General features: G+C 37.8%; 1 protein-coding gene across 8 annotated transcripts in view; it reads right to left on the reverse strand.

Annotated features, from left to right (window-relative positions):
- The window catches only part of Nup93 (nucleoporin 93), a 138,161-nt gene that overhangs the window by 53,598 nt on the left and 67,921 nt on the right, over positions 1-16,642 (reverse strand). Inside the window, exon 1 of one of the 8 annotated variants that reach the window (XM_087184380.1) lies at positions 11,966-12,356. The exons of 4 other annotated variants lie outside the window; for them this stretch is intronic. The gene's annotated coding sequence lies outside the window, so the exon portion shown is untranslated. Of the gene's footprint in view, positions 1-10,334; positions 10,950-11,965; positions 12,357-16,642 lie in introns of those variants that run through there. 3 more of the 8 variants (XM_013071629.2, XM_087184393.1, XM_013071630.3) reach the window with 3 other exon arrangements.

Here is a 16,642-nt window from a genome sequence, read left to right on the forward strand (position 1 = left end):
CTTTGTGTATTTAGTACAGATGCAATTTTTTTCCTCCAATATTTTTGTGCAGCATTTGGTTGAATCCATACACATGAAACCCATGGACATGGTGGGCCAACTATACACGGATTCTACATTTTTATTTCCATTTTTTATTCCTTTCAGTTAAAGCAGGGTTAAAAATCATATTTTTAAAAAATAACACATTAGTGACCTATCTTTTGAAGTGATCTTTAAAATGATGGTATGTACAGAGTAGTGCTGGGATCTGTGTGCTAAATGGTGGTGGTTAGCTTCTTTTAAAGAACATAAAAAGGGTGATCAAAATATATGGTGAATGTTTAAATTAAAATTTAAAAATTTATTACAATAAAAGACATATTGCCATTAGTCCCCCTCAGTTCGAACACACCCATTGTTCTTGACACTTTCTAAAGCAGTTCTAGAAGCCTTCTTTTGTCTTTACAAGGTGTAATAAAAAATAAATACAGTGAATGATGCTACTGAACACCATTCAGTGGAAAGGCAGGCTTGTAAAAACATTATAGTTTGTCCTCATTCACCTCATTAAATCTGGCACTATGCAACTTCTGATTCTTTCCCAAAGTTAAAATGACTATGAAAGGTAAACATTTTGAAACAATTCAGGAACGAGGCAGCTACAACAATATAAGTAAAAGGAAAGACCTCAAGGAAAGACACCCTCATACACCTCAAGGAAAAATAACTACTGGCTGAATAAAGAGCTACAAAAAAAGCTGGGTAGAAACATAACCTGCCTCAGTTGTCTGTGAGGCACCTCCCATACTCTCAACCTGGTGATACATTTTTATGCCTTATCTGAAAATGGGTTCTCGGGAGCAATGAGCTAGGGTGTGAGCAATGAACTAGCTCCCTGCCTCTCTGAAGCACCCTCGGCAGACAAAAGCCTGATAGCTCACCTCCCACCGAGACATACCAGCTTTTGAGACTATGGGCCTCAGAGCTTCCCATTACTGCTATCTCCTCATCTTGCCATAAGCATTTAATTGTCTTTAGTCCCCCCACCCAACCCCTTCTACTGTTGGCCCACTCAATAAAGAACATCTTACCTAGGCTTGCCAGATAAGATGACTACACCTGATTTCCCCAATCTCTATACTGCTCCTCACTGCCAGAGTCCTGAAACAGACTTCTCTTCTAACTGGCTCCTTGAACACGTTTGGGTTTCCAGCTTTCTCTAACACAAAATAGCTCCCATTCAGGAAGCAGTTAAGAGAGACAGTTCTCTAGACAATTCAAAGAAATAACTGCTAATCATTTAACAAGATGAAAGTACTGACATGATCACCCTACTTTCCCCACCCTGCTTTACAATAAAAAACAGATTTCAATGTTTAACTAACTTGACAAAGGATTCTGGATCAGGAAGAGGCAGGGGCAGAATTCAAATATAATTCTGACTCTCCATACCAACTATTTAAGGAACAGCAAACTTGGAAGTGGTGAAAATAAAAAATTCTTTCCCTCTCTAAAAGGATAAAGATCTGAAGGGGGGCAAAATATCCTTAAATTTGTTTTCTTAACTAGGCATAAATTCTCCTTTACAAAGATGAAGGGGGGTGCCTGGAGAATAATTCTTATGGTTATACAGACTGAGTATCCTTTGTCTAAAACACTTAGGACAGAAGTGTTTTGGATTTCAGATTTTTTTTTTCAGATTTTGGAATGTTTATATAAACATGATGAGACATTTTAGGGGTAGGAACCACATCTAAACATGAAATTCATATGTTTCACATATACCCTATACATACAACATATGGTGATTTCCTACAATATTTTCAGTGTGCCTATGTTTTGACTGCAACCCATCACATAAGGTCAGGCGTGTCATTTTACATTTGGGGCATCATGTCAGCGCTCACAAAGTTTCATATTTTGAGGCAGCTTGGATTTCACAATTTTGGATTTAAGGAAGATATACTAATAACAGCTAACACTTACATGGCAATTACTTTGTGCCAGGCTTAAGTGTGTTACACACATATGGTTGTAGTCTTCTATTTTAACTCAAGGCTAACCTCACAATACTATTTAACTAGATTATACTTTGTGACCTCAATAAACTTCAACAGTTGAGCAAGCTGTATGACGTGGTTTCTAGAAATTTTACCAACTCTAAAATGCTCTGGGGGCTCTACATTACAATGACTTAGTTCATAGGCAGCACAGCTGACTTAGAAACCAAATTTTCTGGCCCTTTTTACCCTCTTCCACTCTACCATGCTTTCTCTCATCACAGCACACCACGGTAGAAAAAACGGTATTTCTTGCTTTTATTTTTATTTCTTTCTCTCCAGTCTCACATCATGAGGGACGAGATAACAAAAGTCAAGGTTCTGGCATTCCTTTAGAACAGTAGTTTTTAAACTATGAGTAAGAATCCATAATTGAGTCATGAGATCAAACTGCATTTTTATTGGTTTTGGTTTTTTTTTTGTTTTTTGGTTCCGGGGATTGAACTCAGATCCTTGTGCTTGCAAGGCATCAAACTGCATTTTTAAAATGAAACAAAATGCAACACTGCTATGTGGTATAAGTAAGTACTGTTTAAAGAAACATTTGTTTGGATTATATATATTTATGGGTGGGTATATGAAGTGGATCATAATATAAACTACATTTTTTCCTATGGGTCACAGTCCAAAAAGATTGAAATCACTGCTCCAGAGGTCAATTCTACATCATTTCAAAATATTATTACTGCTTTATTGTTACAGAACAATAAATACCATACATCTGCTCAAACAGTATCTTCTGCCATGTGTTACATCTTTAAGAAGTGGGCTGTCTTGCAATGTATACAAGCTGAAAACCTTAAACATAACCTCAAAATAAGCTGATTCTCTTAACAAATATGTAGTCATACCTCTGAAATCTTGTGGCTAAAGTGGCTCTTAAACACTCAGGTCCAGAAAGACAGGCTTGAAACAACCTTATTTTTAATCACCATTCAGACTCTGGGTTTTAGAAGACAAATGGCAGCTAAATTCTACTGTAGAAAAAGGAATTGGGCAAAGGGATCCTTGTTTTTGCCAAGTGGCTAAATTTTCTTACTTAACTTACTTTCCAAAAGTGAAAGCTATTAAGAAATGATGTGGGACGGGGAGAAAAAAAAAGAAAAGAGGGGTTCTGTGAGAAAAATTTCAGTATTCAAGTTAGCTAGGAAAAGATGGCACACACACAAAAAAGAGCTTCCACTGACTCACAGTTCTTTGCTTCCCATCTACAACAAATAAATGATTTGTTGGACAGTTACATAACCAGTGAATTGAAGTTCCTGTCTTTTAAAATTGTTTTTGAAAAGTAAAACTAGTCTAAGTAGATCCCATGAAGTAACAGCCATATTTTACACAACCCTCAAAACATAAGAGTATCTCATATCTCTTCCCTCTAAGAGACTAACTGTAATCCATTCTGTCAAAATATAGAGTGACCATCATGTAAAGGTACACGATCCCAATGATGAATGTAACTGTACTCTATAATTAAAATGTACCAATAAACTTAATGGAAAAAAATTACAGAGTGAGGCATTCACAGCAGGTGAGATATTTATCAGAAAGTATCTGACACAACACAAAAATACATGGTGAATATTACAAAATCTTTGGCCATCCCTCATTTAACATGTACAATATATACAAATCAACAAGAAATCTGTAACCAACACTCCAAATCAAAATATTAACATATAGTGAGCAGTGGTATTAGAAATGGTTTAAGAAAGAGCTGGGCAGGATGGTGCACGCCTGTAACCCCAGCACTTGGGAGACTGAAGAAGGAACATCGCCATGAGTTTGAGGCCAGCCTAGGTTAGACAGTGGCTTCAGGGCCAGCCTGAATTACAAAGCAAGACTTTGCCTCAAACAAACAAACAAAAAATTACTAAGACATAAGGAACAGCTAGGTAGACAAAATAAAAAGGAAAGGAAAGGGAAAAAAAGCAAATTTTAAAAACTGAAGAACTTTGGTTACTGCAATGGAGAAGAGTCCAAATTCTATAAGGACAGGAGGAGTGTGAGTTGTAGCCATTATTTTACTTCAATCCATTCTAAGTAAAATACTCTCTTCACCTCTCCCAAACCTTTTTCCCAATTTCTGAACAAATGACCTCTTCTGAAACCTTTTGGGTGAAATTTTTACAAAGGTAATATTCCTACTTAGAGAGAAAAATGAGGAAGGATGAAGTAGGATACTATTCCTATGAGCAAGACAGAAATCCTGCCAGTACTCAGAGCCAGAGCCCCTGGGCTTATCAGATGGTGTGGACATGCCTTTCATTAGCTCCCTTTTGTGACGCCTATATTGAGAATGCCTCAAGGAATCTTCCAAGTGCAGAAATACTCATTACTGATAAAACACACACACTAAGCCAAAACAGAAAATTTTAAATTAGGGTATTTTCAAAATCGGGAGAATTTCTGTAAGATTTATGGTATATTTGCTTATTTTATCAGACCACTATACTGTAAGAAAATAGTACATAAAATGTCACCTTACAAGGTCCATGAGAGGCTGAATCTTCATCTGTAAGGAATACAGACTGAACAGTGAAGTCCAAGCTTTATTCTCCAACTCAGATATTTACAGTAAATCCCATGTTTGTTTTCTACAAAAATTTTAATACTTTAAATCACCCATAAATCATCTGTTCACAGATTTCATACATATCTTCTAAAATACTCCTGCAGAAAGCAGTCTTACGTGGGCATAGCTGACATCTGTCAATTGTAATATATTTTTAATGCTTTGTAGGATTTCTTGTTGTGCATATATGCAAAAGACTAGCTGCCTTCCTTCAGCAGGTGGCAGCAGATGCTGCGAGAGGGCTAGACGAGTCTACCATTTGCAGGCTCAGCAGATCTGTGGTGCTGCAGGCCCCTCTGGAGCCACAGGTGGCAGACCTTGGCGATACAACATGGCACTGGGTGGCCACTAGGCCATCTGTCACTGTCAGGATGCTGGGTCCCATTTTATGCACTGTTTCTGGTACTGGGCTAAAAAAGGGTTACACAATTATATGATAGGTTTGGGTCCATTAAACAAAACAAATTCCCTGCCCCATGATTCTAATAAGTTTTCAGAATGGTCTACAACTTCTCACAGAGAGATGAAAACTCAATGCTCACTAGGAGATTCTAAACTCAAAAATACACAGCACTGGGCAATGACTCCTCTGGGACCAGCCAAGGACCTAGGCAACATAAGACCTAACTGAGTTGACATGCCTGGTCTCTTCAAGGGCATGCTAAGATACCCATGACAGAATTCTATCTGCCCCTTTGCCTTCTGCGAAAGCCACAGGCTTGACAGAGTTATTAATGTAAATCCACCTAATTACAGACCCCTTCTAGCTGCTTCTTACCCTAGCCCCCTAAAAGAAAAAAAAAAAAATCACCATGTAACAAAATTCCAATTTCCAAGGTTTCAGCATTGGATAAAGAAAGAAACCAGAAGGGAAAGCAGCAGCAAGGAAAGGGGCATGCTAGTTTGGTGGTGGGTAGCAAGGGGTATAGAGATGCACGGAAAGCCTCCTTTGTCAAAGAGAGAAAGGCCAAAGTTAAGGGTTGCATCCCAGGGAGGCCATTTCAATCTCTGGACTATAGCTACAAAGCTTATTCTGCCTCTTTTTGGGGCCCTAGGGCACTCTTGTTATCTCCTCCTACCTTTCTAGTTGGCTATCCAGGAAAGAAAAACATTTCACCTAACTCAGTTACTGAATGGCTCTGGAGACTCCATAGACAGAGGTAGTAAGTATTAAGGGCATAATATAAATGAGTAAAATTATAAATGATGACCATACATACTACCAGGGAAAACAATGTTTTTTCAGCAGAATCCCTTCTCCTCCCAAATCCAGCAAAGCCCCGTTATACAGAGGGTTGTATAAGCCACCTCTTTGCTAGTCACAAGAGCACTGGGGGAGGAATGTGACTTGTTCAGTGCTGCTACCTTATCACTTTCAGAAAAACAAGCTAGATCCTGCATCCTAGCGAAAAGGGTCATGATGCAGTAAGATGTGCCAAGCTGCAGTGCCAGGGCCTCTGCTGGCAACCCTCTCTCTTCACTTACTGATTGTAGGAGGTCAGGGAGAGCACTAGAGGACAAGGAAAGAAGGCACCAAGCTAACAGAGCACAGACTGCTGAGACAGCCAGTGTGGAGCATTTTATCTCCTGCCAATTGCCCCCAAAAGCCTGGCACACTTGGTAGGGATAAACTCTGGAGACACAGAAAGAGAAAAATTCTGAAGAGAACTTTTTGGTTGCAGCTCTGCAAACAATGAATATTAACAGTGTGAGAAAGTGTATCTGGTTTCAAAGGAAGGCAGCAGAGAACCCCTTCCTCAACCAATGGTATGAGAAGATTTAGGAAAATATGAAGTCCAAATATTCTAGATGAAGGAAAGACATAAAGGAAAGACAAGAAGGATTTCAAAAAAAGAAAAAAAGCAAACATACTAAGAAGAATTCATTAAGGGATAATAAAAATGTCTCAATCTATCCATCTTGGAGATGGATTAGTGCACATCCATAGAACTTTGGGCATTAAAACTGCACTGCAGTTAAAAAAAAAAAAAAGCGGGGGTGGGGGGAGACTCAATAACGGCTTTTAAAAGGAAACAAAAGCAAGATCTGGGGGTTGTGAGGGGGAAAGAATAGCAAAGGGCATGTCTCAGAGGTGGCCGGGTGGGAGCCTACAGCTTTCAGCAGGCTGACTTCTGCAGGGTTCCAGATTAAGCCTGAGTTCTACTTAGCAAGCGCATGGAGCGCTGTAGGACAGTGTTTGGGAACCACATCTCATATTAATTCCCTGCTGGTACATGGTGTCAGTCATTTACACTGCAGTCAAAAACCACAGCTCCTCCTGCTATGCAGCAATGCTTACGCTGATGGGTTTGGAGCACCAATCTTCAAGACTGTCACAGAAAAGGGAGTTTTGGTTCTCCTGCAGTTTCTTCTTACTCAGAAATTCTTTTTTCAAAAATTAATATATTTTGGAGACTACTAAAATAAACAAGAAACCTTCTTTAATAACTTTACATTGTTTTAAATGGAATTTGACAAGATGCTTCTTTCCTAACAGGACTTGTGATTTCACATGCTCTCTAAAACCTTAATTAAGTTTGGAAACGTTCTGACTTTACACTGTCAGGGATGAGAAATACTGCAGAATGCACCACTCACCAATGTTACCGCAGGTATAGAAAACATGAAACACTGCTTAGCAGGTGTGACAAATACATGCAACAGAAAGAGAGAAGGCAGGATCAGTTTCTTCCTCAAACAGAAAATGCCTGAAAACTGACAAGGAACTAAAATTCTTTCACTCAGTCTAGTCTTAAAAAGAAGGGGTGACCCTCCACTGTGGGACTCCTCATACTTAGAGTTAAATGTGTGATCTGCTGGAAAACACTTGAGAATACTCGGCTTCACAGCAGATAAACATGACAACCTTGCCCAGCCCAGGAGATGAGCACCATGTTGCTTTTCATGCCGAGCCTACACAGCAGACCTAAAAGCGTGGCTTGCAGGATAGATCATATTTGTAAGTGTTTGTTTGTAAATGATAAACTTATAAATGCATATCATTTGTAACACAAGTCTAAGAAGACTCCAAGCACACCTCATTTCTGGCACAGCTCAAAAGGAACACCTCTATGTTGCTAAAGCAAAGACAGACTGCTGAAAACTCAACCCATTAAATCAATCACCAGCAAGCCTACAAACAGAAAGAAATGGAGACAGATAGAGACTGCAGTATGACACAGCATAGACTGGGAGTCAAGTGGTCTGGATTTAGGGCAAAACCAACTGCTTTTCAATGTATGACCTTGAGAAAGTTATTTAACTGCAGTAAACCTGTTTTACTTAACTATAGGATAAGCTAATTGTGCTACATAAACTCTAAGGCCAGCTCCATAAATCCCAAGTCCAGAAGAGGTGGAAACAGGTGAGAAATAAGCAATGTCATTACTACAGTTCACTTGCAAAATAATCTACATCTCAAACCACAAAAGAAATACAATAAGCTTTGTTTTTTAAGGCATATATATATATATATATATATATGTAAAATAAAACCCAAGAAAGAACGTAAGTGCATACAAATGCTAGTTTCACTTTGCCATAAAAATGTATACAGTCCTTCATTTTCTAAAACTCCATTCTACAGTGGAAGAAGTAAGTTTTTATACTATCAAAGAAGAAAGCACAAAGCAAGGAATTTCAGAAGTGTTAATATAATTTCTTAATAAAAGCCATCTAGGGCTGGGGATTTAGCTTAGTGGTTTCGCCACCTGCTGTGCAAGCGCAAGGACATGAGTTCGATCCCCGGTACCAAAAAAAGAAAAAAAGAAAAAAAAAAGCCATCTAGATATAACTGCTAATTCAGTCAAGAAAATCTCAAAACTTCTATCTTCTAATCATAAAAAGTAACTAAATTGGCAAGGCAGTGCTACTAAAGGCGTCTTCAAACTCAAAAGAAGGAAAAGAACTCAAGTGGTCCACTTATCACAGTGCTCCTGGTGACGCCATTTTACTCCTTTCTCACTGCCATCTTAGTGCCACAGAACAATTCCTAGCGGGCTGGCTGACATGCTTGCTTATCTACATTATGGTACTGCCACAGCACTCAAAGGTTTAATAAGAAGGTATTTTCTGTTGCAACAAAAACCTCCCCCTGACTCTTTTGAAATTTTAGGTAAACTAAAATTTCATGAGAAAACCGAAGAGTTTCTAGAGTGAAGAGAATCTGGAATCCCCTTCATTTATCAGGAAGGACAGCCTCTTCCAGCAGCCAAACTTGAGTAGACCATAGTGAAGGCAAAGAAAATAGGAGGCAAATGGTTCTCTGCTATGTCTTCATGGTACCTAAAAAGGACACAGCTTCTTATAAAGCCAGCAACAGAAAATAATAACAGGCTCTTCAACTAAGTGTACTGCTTTAAAAATTTCAAAGGAAGGCTTTCTAACACTCCTATGCCATCCAGCCAAATATTTTATATGTAAGCAAAGCTGCAGTTAAAATGGAGTTCTAATTTGCTACCTTAAAACTCTTTTATTTAAGGTGCAAGCCTTGTAAAAATCCAGGGAAAAGAATCCCTTTGTACTCTACCATATACCTAAACAAGTAATATATTAAATATGCCCCCTACAGTAAAAAATTATGACACCTAAGCTTTTATGCTGCAAACTAATATTAGTACCATGGTTTTACTGAATCTTTGTAAAATTCTAACCCTAGGCTTATGAAAACTGAATCTTCCTATGTCAGAGAAAGGGTTGATATGAAGAAAATTGTTCTCTCTCTAGTTTTAAACATCCATTAATTACAGAAAACAGCATTCAGTAACTAGGATGAATAACACCTAGTGCAAGAAGAACTAGAATAGTTGGCAATATAAATTTGATATCCAGTTAAAAGGATTCTCAGATACTAGTTCTGTGAAGATTCAACTCCTAATACAGCCTCTAATTTTGAGCCAATTCTTCATGGTACAAATTACTGTTGAATACACTTACTATAAATTCTTCGGGTTTAAAAGATAAAAAAATTCTTCAGCCTTTAAAAGATAAACATACAAATTAAAGTTAAAATCAACTTGTTTCCTCTTAATAACAGTAGAAAGGAACAATGAAATAAGCCAGGTCAAATCCAATTAATTTTAAGAATCCAAATTTATAAGCTTACAATTACAAATAAGAGTTTTATATGAATAGCTTTGAAGTCACAACTATTAATTAAGCAGAAGGCACAGAAAATTATCCTCATGAGTGAGAGCGAAAGCCTCAATCTATTGATCTTTGAAGACAAAAATCCTATTTTGTTAAAACATTTTTTTAATGTCTTTTAATCAGCAATTATAGGTCATTAACAATGAAGCATTTTCTTAACAACAACAAAAGGTATTACAATTAAGCAATTCTTTTCAGGAATGGAAAATATGTTCTTTTTTATAAAAGACAGTGAAAAGAAGCCTCAACTCTTAAATTTACCACATTCAGATTTCTTTTTTCTCTCAAGTGTCATTTTCATCTCCGACTAGTGATATATTTATACCTCTCATTAACTTCAATTATTAATGAATAATTAATTTAAATCATTTGCTAAAATTACTCATGAAGCTTCAAGAATACTTCAAGAATATATATATCACACCTGGTTTTTAACATACACCTTAAAAAAATACATCCAAGAATCTCTGGGCAACACCTTTCATATTTGCAGCATTTATTTAAAAGTCTATTTTGCCCATTCAACCAAAGACAAATTTTCAACCTCTCACCGCTATATGAGAAATACTTACCGTAGACAAAAGGATTCCATTTTCTTTCTGGGAATGTTCTCCACCCTCCTACAGAACTCTTCTGTACAGTGTGCAAATTCATTTTCTTAGTTTTATAGTAACAAAGCTCCTGTGCCACAGAACCTAATGTAAATGAAAGGGCCCTGCAGCTGCCTTCAGAATCCAGTTCACCTCGACTATGATACAGCTAATTGTTAAAAATGGTGGCTGAGACATTTTCCATACATTAAATTAAGGAGCTCTGATGAAGGCGCTGGCATCCACCCACTTCAGACAAAGGAAAATAATTTGCAACTGTACCAAGGCATGGATAATTGAGTCATATCCCATACAGGGTCAGTGTTAGAGGTTTCCTCCATCTTTACAAAATGCAAACCACAGCTCATTGTCTCATCTCAGAAATCAATTCTTTGCAGTACTGCACTGGGTCAGAGTTTTAAAGAAATCTTAAGTCATGGGCAAATCCAGACTTCTAGCACTGACAGAAGCCAAATTCTCACAGTTCCTCTCCCTTCCCTGAGCAGCTCTCCTTCATTCCCCACTTGACAGCTCCTCAAGCCTTCCTATTGTTAAGAGTAAAGAAAAGTCCTACACCTCTGAAGGGAACTACTAAATCCCTAAGTGAGCAATTTCCAAGTCTGAGCCTCTGAAAGAGGACCCACACCTTACAGGTCCCACAATACAAATACAATTCCTTGAAATAAAAAGCTGAATATATCATTGTCTTTTTTTGAGATAGTGTTGTTTTTAAGGGAAGACAACAAGTTGCTTTTTAATGCTGAATTTAAAACATTTTTCTCTGATATTAAGGTATTAAAAGTATTAGAGGCAATCTTATAATTTTATTACTCTCCAAATAATGTTTACATGACAGGACGTTTTCATTTCACTTACACAAATTACAAAAATCTAAACTATATTTTTAAAACTCACACTCATTTGAGGCTGAATTTAAGAAATACAAAGTATCTTAATTTAAATTGCCAACTATTGCTAATACTTAAGAATTCACTTCCCCTACTATTTCATTCTTCTCATTTAAAGCCTAATGCTGAGACTTTTCCTGTGAGTAATTCCAAATATTTCTAATTTTCTCCTAATCACCAAATACAAGTAACTGGATTTCTTGGTAAAGTATCCTACACACATACACACACACACACACACACACACACAAAACACAACACACATACAGCAACTCACCTATAATCCAAAATAATTGGTTTTTAGCAAAAAAGAAATTCCATTTTCATATTTCACATCATAGAAGAATTCTGCACTTCACATGTCTCTTAAAAATCCTCAAGAAAGTCCATATACTCCCTGCTACTTAAAGATGAAGTCTGCAAAAATCCTAAACAATCAATTATTTAAATCTTAAGGCAAATACTTCTCTGCCCCACCCAATATATTCTTTTAAAGAAAAACATTACAATGGCAAGACACAGATGCGAACAAGTCTCAGAAGAGATAAGTACTTTTCCTATCAAATGAGTTAACTGCTTCCAAATGTAACTCAAAATTTTAAACAAACCAAGACCTTGTCTTTCACAGTGAACTGCAACATGCTGTCACTCTATTTACCAGGGTGCATTTATCTTAATTTCTTTACAAAACACAGGCAATCCTACCTGCAGCTCTCAAATTTAAGGAGTTGGAGACTAGTTGATGCTGTCGGTCACTGCAGCTCTTCCATACCTTCTTACGTGGGAAGAGCTCTGTGGAACCAGCGCTCAAGTTTTTCCCACCCTAAATTGCTGGAATTGAGGGGTGGCAATAGGAGAAGGGAGAGGAATAGGGAGAGAGAAAGGAGAGAAAGAGAGGAAAGAAGGAAAGCGAAGACAACGACCCCTCTGCAAGTGCTGATATGACTGAAGCACTAAAGAGTCCAATTAGACAATGAGATTGCAAGGTCCTCTTAAAAAGGGTGCACTGCAGCCCCCATAGCAGAGTATCATCCTCAGAGGTGCTCTATGCAAATTCAGAGAAGTCAGCTATCAGTTTGAAAGCACAAACTGATGGGAGTAACAGTTTATAGGTTACAGAAGGGTATTTTATTGTTAACGGACTGTACCAAGTTAAGATTTAAGAGGGGGAGAGACAACATGTAGGCAAGGAATGCTATGATACTTTTTCCCCCGACCCAAGCCACTGCAATTACTCTGATGTGAATTTTTGATGACTTCCGACATCTTGCATGGTTAATAATCACTTCAGCTGTCATGTTAGGTTAATGTGGAAAATGCATTTGCTGCATTGTGATGCAGTGCTGTGGCCACAGATTGTAACACCAGTTGTGAAGCTGGTCCCTTAACTGAACAGCAGGAATTTGCACATGCCATGATGCTAAAATAAATGGTAGTTAAAAGAGTTTATATAGCACCAGATAGATTCTGCCATTTTATTCTACAGAATGTATAGATCCAACATGCAGCAGCATCTCAGATCACTGTGCCCTTGTCAATTGTACTGTCCTTCAAACAGAACTGTAAATTCACCATCTTAAATGTTTGGCTTCTTAGTAGTTAAAAGATTTTGATACTATTTAAATAACTATTCAGATTAATTACAGCTCTGAAGAGAACAGAGGTTATTTGCATTTCAGGAATATACAGCCAATGAAACTGTCAGTGTCACAGGAAAATGCAGACCTTCTATTAACATATGCTCAGCTCAACTGTCACTTCTTTGTACACCATTTAGGGGAAAATACATGATGTACAAGTAATGAATATTCTTATTCTATTTCAATGGTTTTAAAAGTGTTCCTCAGAAAGGGATTTTTTTTCCCTTCCATGATTGAATGTATAACTTGAAAATTAAAGATTACATTAAAATACTGGCATGTTTTTAATTGTCACAAAAGGAAATTCAAGATAGCAAACAACTGTGCAATTATAGGAAAGCTTATAAAAAAGCAAAGATGAAACCATTCTAAGACCTCGACCTGATGATGAGAGCAAGGCCAGTCAGGTAGTGGGCCACTGTTACAGTGCAGATTACAAAAGAAGAATCATGAGAAAGACCATTCTTTCTTCACAAACTAAAAACCTGCAAAGTCAAATCTGTTGGTTGCAAATCCAAGTCCTATACTGCAGAACCTGAAAGATATATAATACTGTCTAATTTCACAATATATTTTTATACAAATAATAATGGCTAGTTAGCATCTAGAATTTGGCTACTTAAGATTGTTTCATCTACTGTAATCATTTTTAAGAAGCAGAAACAAGTTACAGACTTTGTTGCTTTAAAAGAAAAATAATTCTTATAATTAATTTCTATTTCTTACATCAGAGCTTTTGCCAATTAAATGCCCAGAAATGATATGTTTTCTACATTTCTGCCTTATAAAGACAAACAAAAAAAAAACCAAACAAAACCTTCAACTAAACCAAAAGGAATGAACACAGGAACTTGCTGGTGTCTGAACAGCAAATAACAATGAAAGAACTTATGTTACTAACATAAAAATCAACTCATGATTTCCTTTGTTTTATTCATTGTGATAGCACCCAGTGCATAATTTGGAGGTGCATGTGTTAACAAATGCTGTAAAGATGAAGAGCTTTCCAGTTTTGTTTCTTACCCAAACTTAAAATTAACTGCACCAACAGTGCTATTTGGTGCCATACCAGATGTCACAGTAGTTGTGAACATTCAACAATTCAAGCTTTTTGTTGTTGTTGTTCCAGACCGAATACAAGGTACCACCAACAGCTCAGAAACTGCACAAGGACGGAAGGGAGGGAATGTGTGTTGTGGGTAAGCTTTGAAATTAACCAGGCTCAGCTTATGCTCCAATTACTGAACAAAAGACAATCCTGGGGGACCTTGCTCTGAATCAGTGTAAGAAGCAAACTCTTTTGTTTCTGATCAAAAAAAATACTGTATTGGAGTATAGTGGATATCCAGCAACAGGAGTCTCTGCCTGGGGAAGGAAGGGACAAGAAAAAAGAACCTGAAGACCCAAATGTAGTTACAGTCAAACCACTTGACTGATGTAAAATCTGTTCCTGAGGGAACTACATTTCACAATAGGGGAGAGAAAAACTCTATTCACTTGAGAAAAAAAAACCACAAAAAACCTCACTAAGTCAAGATTTTTTTTCTTTTTTAGTAATGCCACCAAATAAATTTCTTTATGTTAGAATAAATCTTAAACTAGCTCAGATTCCTTCTTCCCCCAGTCTCCAGGAAAGAGGCTGGGCATGGGGTTGCACAATATTCTGGCTGCAAAGGAGCAGAAGAGATTAATTTGTCTCTGGACCCAATGCCTGAATGAGGAGGTCCTAAAAACACTGGAGGTGTTTCTCTACTTATTTTGTCACTAACTGAACATAAAGTGATCCATTCCTAAATGTCTGTTAGGTGACCCACTGTTTAATTTTGTGTTTTAACCTTACACAGGCCTAAGCACCAAAAACTAAAGCAAACAGAAAAAGGTAGAAAATTCTTTTTATTAATATAAGGGATATCACAAATATGGACATTATAGAACAGAAAAAGGAATCCACTGAAATTGTATGGTTTAAGTAGAACTGGAACAATTGCCAGGTAAAATCTTATTCAAGTAAACAAATGGAAAGCTCTACAAGTACACTAAACGTACACAGGACTTTACCCAGAAATCATAATTTTACAGATCCATAGTGGGCTCTGTTCATCTGCCAGATTCACTGGGATGCTGGGAAGATCAAGTAATATTACTGGTGGGTATGCACTTTTAAGGGTGAAAAATGAGAGGCCAAGGGAGGTTGGGTGATTACTCCCCACCCTCAATGCCTCCAGCTTTTCAAAGCATAACTGAATCCTAGTTCCCTTTCTACCATCACCCGTCTACTCCTGGCTCTTCTTTCCTCCAACACCTTGGTTCCTTGCCCCATGCCATACATTTCCTCTTCCACACATTCATTTCACTGTCTCAACTCTTGCCTTTAGGCCAGTGGCTCTAGAAAATTGTATTAGACCTGTTTTCTGAGCAGTGCCTCTTAACTTAAATCTAAATATTTTCCAGGAGGGGGAAGCATTTCCATAATGAAGTTTTGCCAAAACAGCAAAAGCTGAGTGAAATTTCAACTCTCAATCTAGTTAATCTCCCCAGTTTCTCGGCCTGGATGAAAAGTACCAATCCTCCTCGTTCCCATGTTATACAACCTCATGTTATTTCTGAACATCCTGAAGCCCATCAAATACCAAGTGTAGAAGATGTATTACTCCAAATGTCCTTCACACATCTTTTCCTCTGTTGTCCTGGCTACCTCCTTGGTCTTAGCTGTCGTCACCTTGTGGCTTATTACAACTGCTTCTGAAGAATAGGTCAGCAGGTAGCTTTCTACTGGCCAAGCCAACTTCTATAAGCATTACCACATCCTCCTTTTTTCGTGACATTTACCTGCTCCCAAACTTTCAACAGTACCTGCTACCGACACTTCACTCTGGCAGTCACCTTGTCCACATCTGGCCCTGCATCCCTTACAGGCTGACTTCTTAGGACATAACTTCTGATCTCAGTTCACAGCTTTGGTCAGGTCATTACTCCCATATCTTTCTGCAAGCATTTTTCAAGGCCCATTCAGATCCCAGCTGTTCCAGGAGGTCTTTTCCAACCTCCTCTCCTCTGAAATTCCACAGCATTTAGTATCTCACATCATTCCTATTCCATTTGGCCTATCACTTGTAGGAGTGTAGCCTTGTTCTCTAGACAGAAGACAAGGAGCTTCCAGAGGGCAGTATCCAGATTTGTATTTACTCGAATTCTCTTAAGTTCGTACCATAGTGTTATCCTTAATGGACACACAACATAATTACCTCACTGATTTTTACTGTTTACTGAGCTCCACATAGGTAGACTCAGATAATTACTTAATGGGGGGGTGGAGGTGTGGGTGGTATTACTTTTGCTTGTTCCTTCCAATCTCTTCAGCTTCCTGGGACAGTTCCAGACTTAGGTGATAAGATAGATGGTACGGTGGTTCTTAACCAACATGAAGGCACCAAATTCTTCTTTTGTGACTAAGCATCATTACAGACAGTATTTGATTCCCAAAGTCAGCTACCTTCTCATGCACCTACAACCAGGGAAAACAAGAAGATCCTGGCCCTGGCCCAAAGTCAATGGTGTGGAATTCATAGCCCATCTGTCCTTACGAATCAGCAGACAAAGAAAAAGGAATCTGGACTTTATAGTAGGCATTTCGTCCCACCCTGAATGTTGTTTTAAGTAAGAAGGAACACTAGATATAGGCAGTCAATAAATAAAGACACTTTCTTTATGTCTTTATTTTACACTAAAACAAATTAAGGTT

Source organism: Heterocephalus glaber, unplaced genomic scaffold, assembly GCF_053883595.1.
Source record: "Heterocephalus glaber isolate CG9 unplaced genomic scaffold, H.glaber_assembly_v1.0 deba00000071, whole genome shotgun sequence".
Classification (NCBI taxonomy): Eukaryota; Metazoa; Chordata; class Mammalia; order Rodentia; family Bathyergidae; genus Heterocephalus; species Heterocephalus glaber.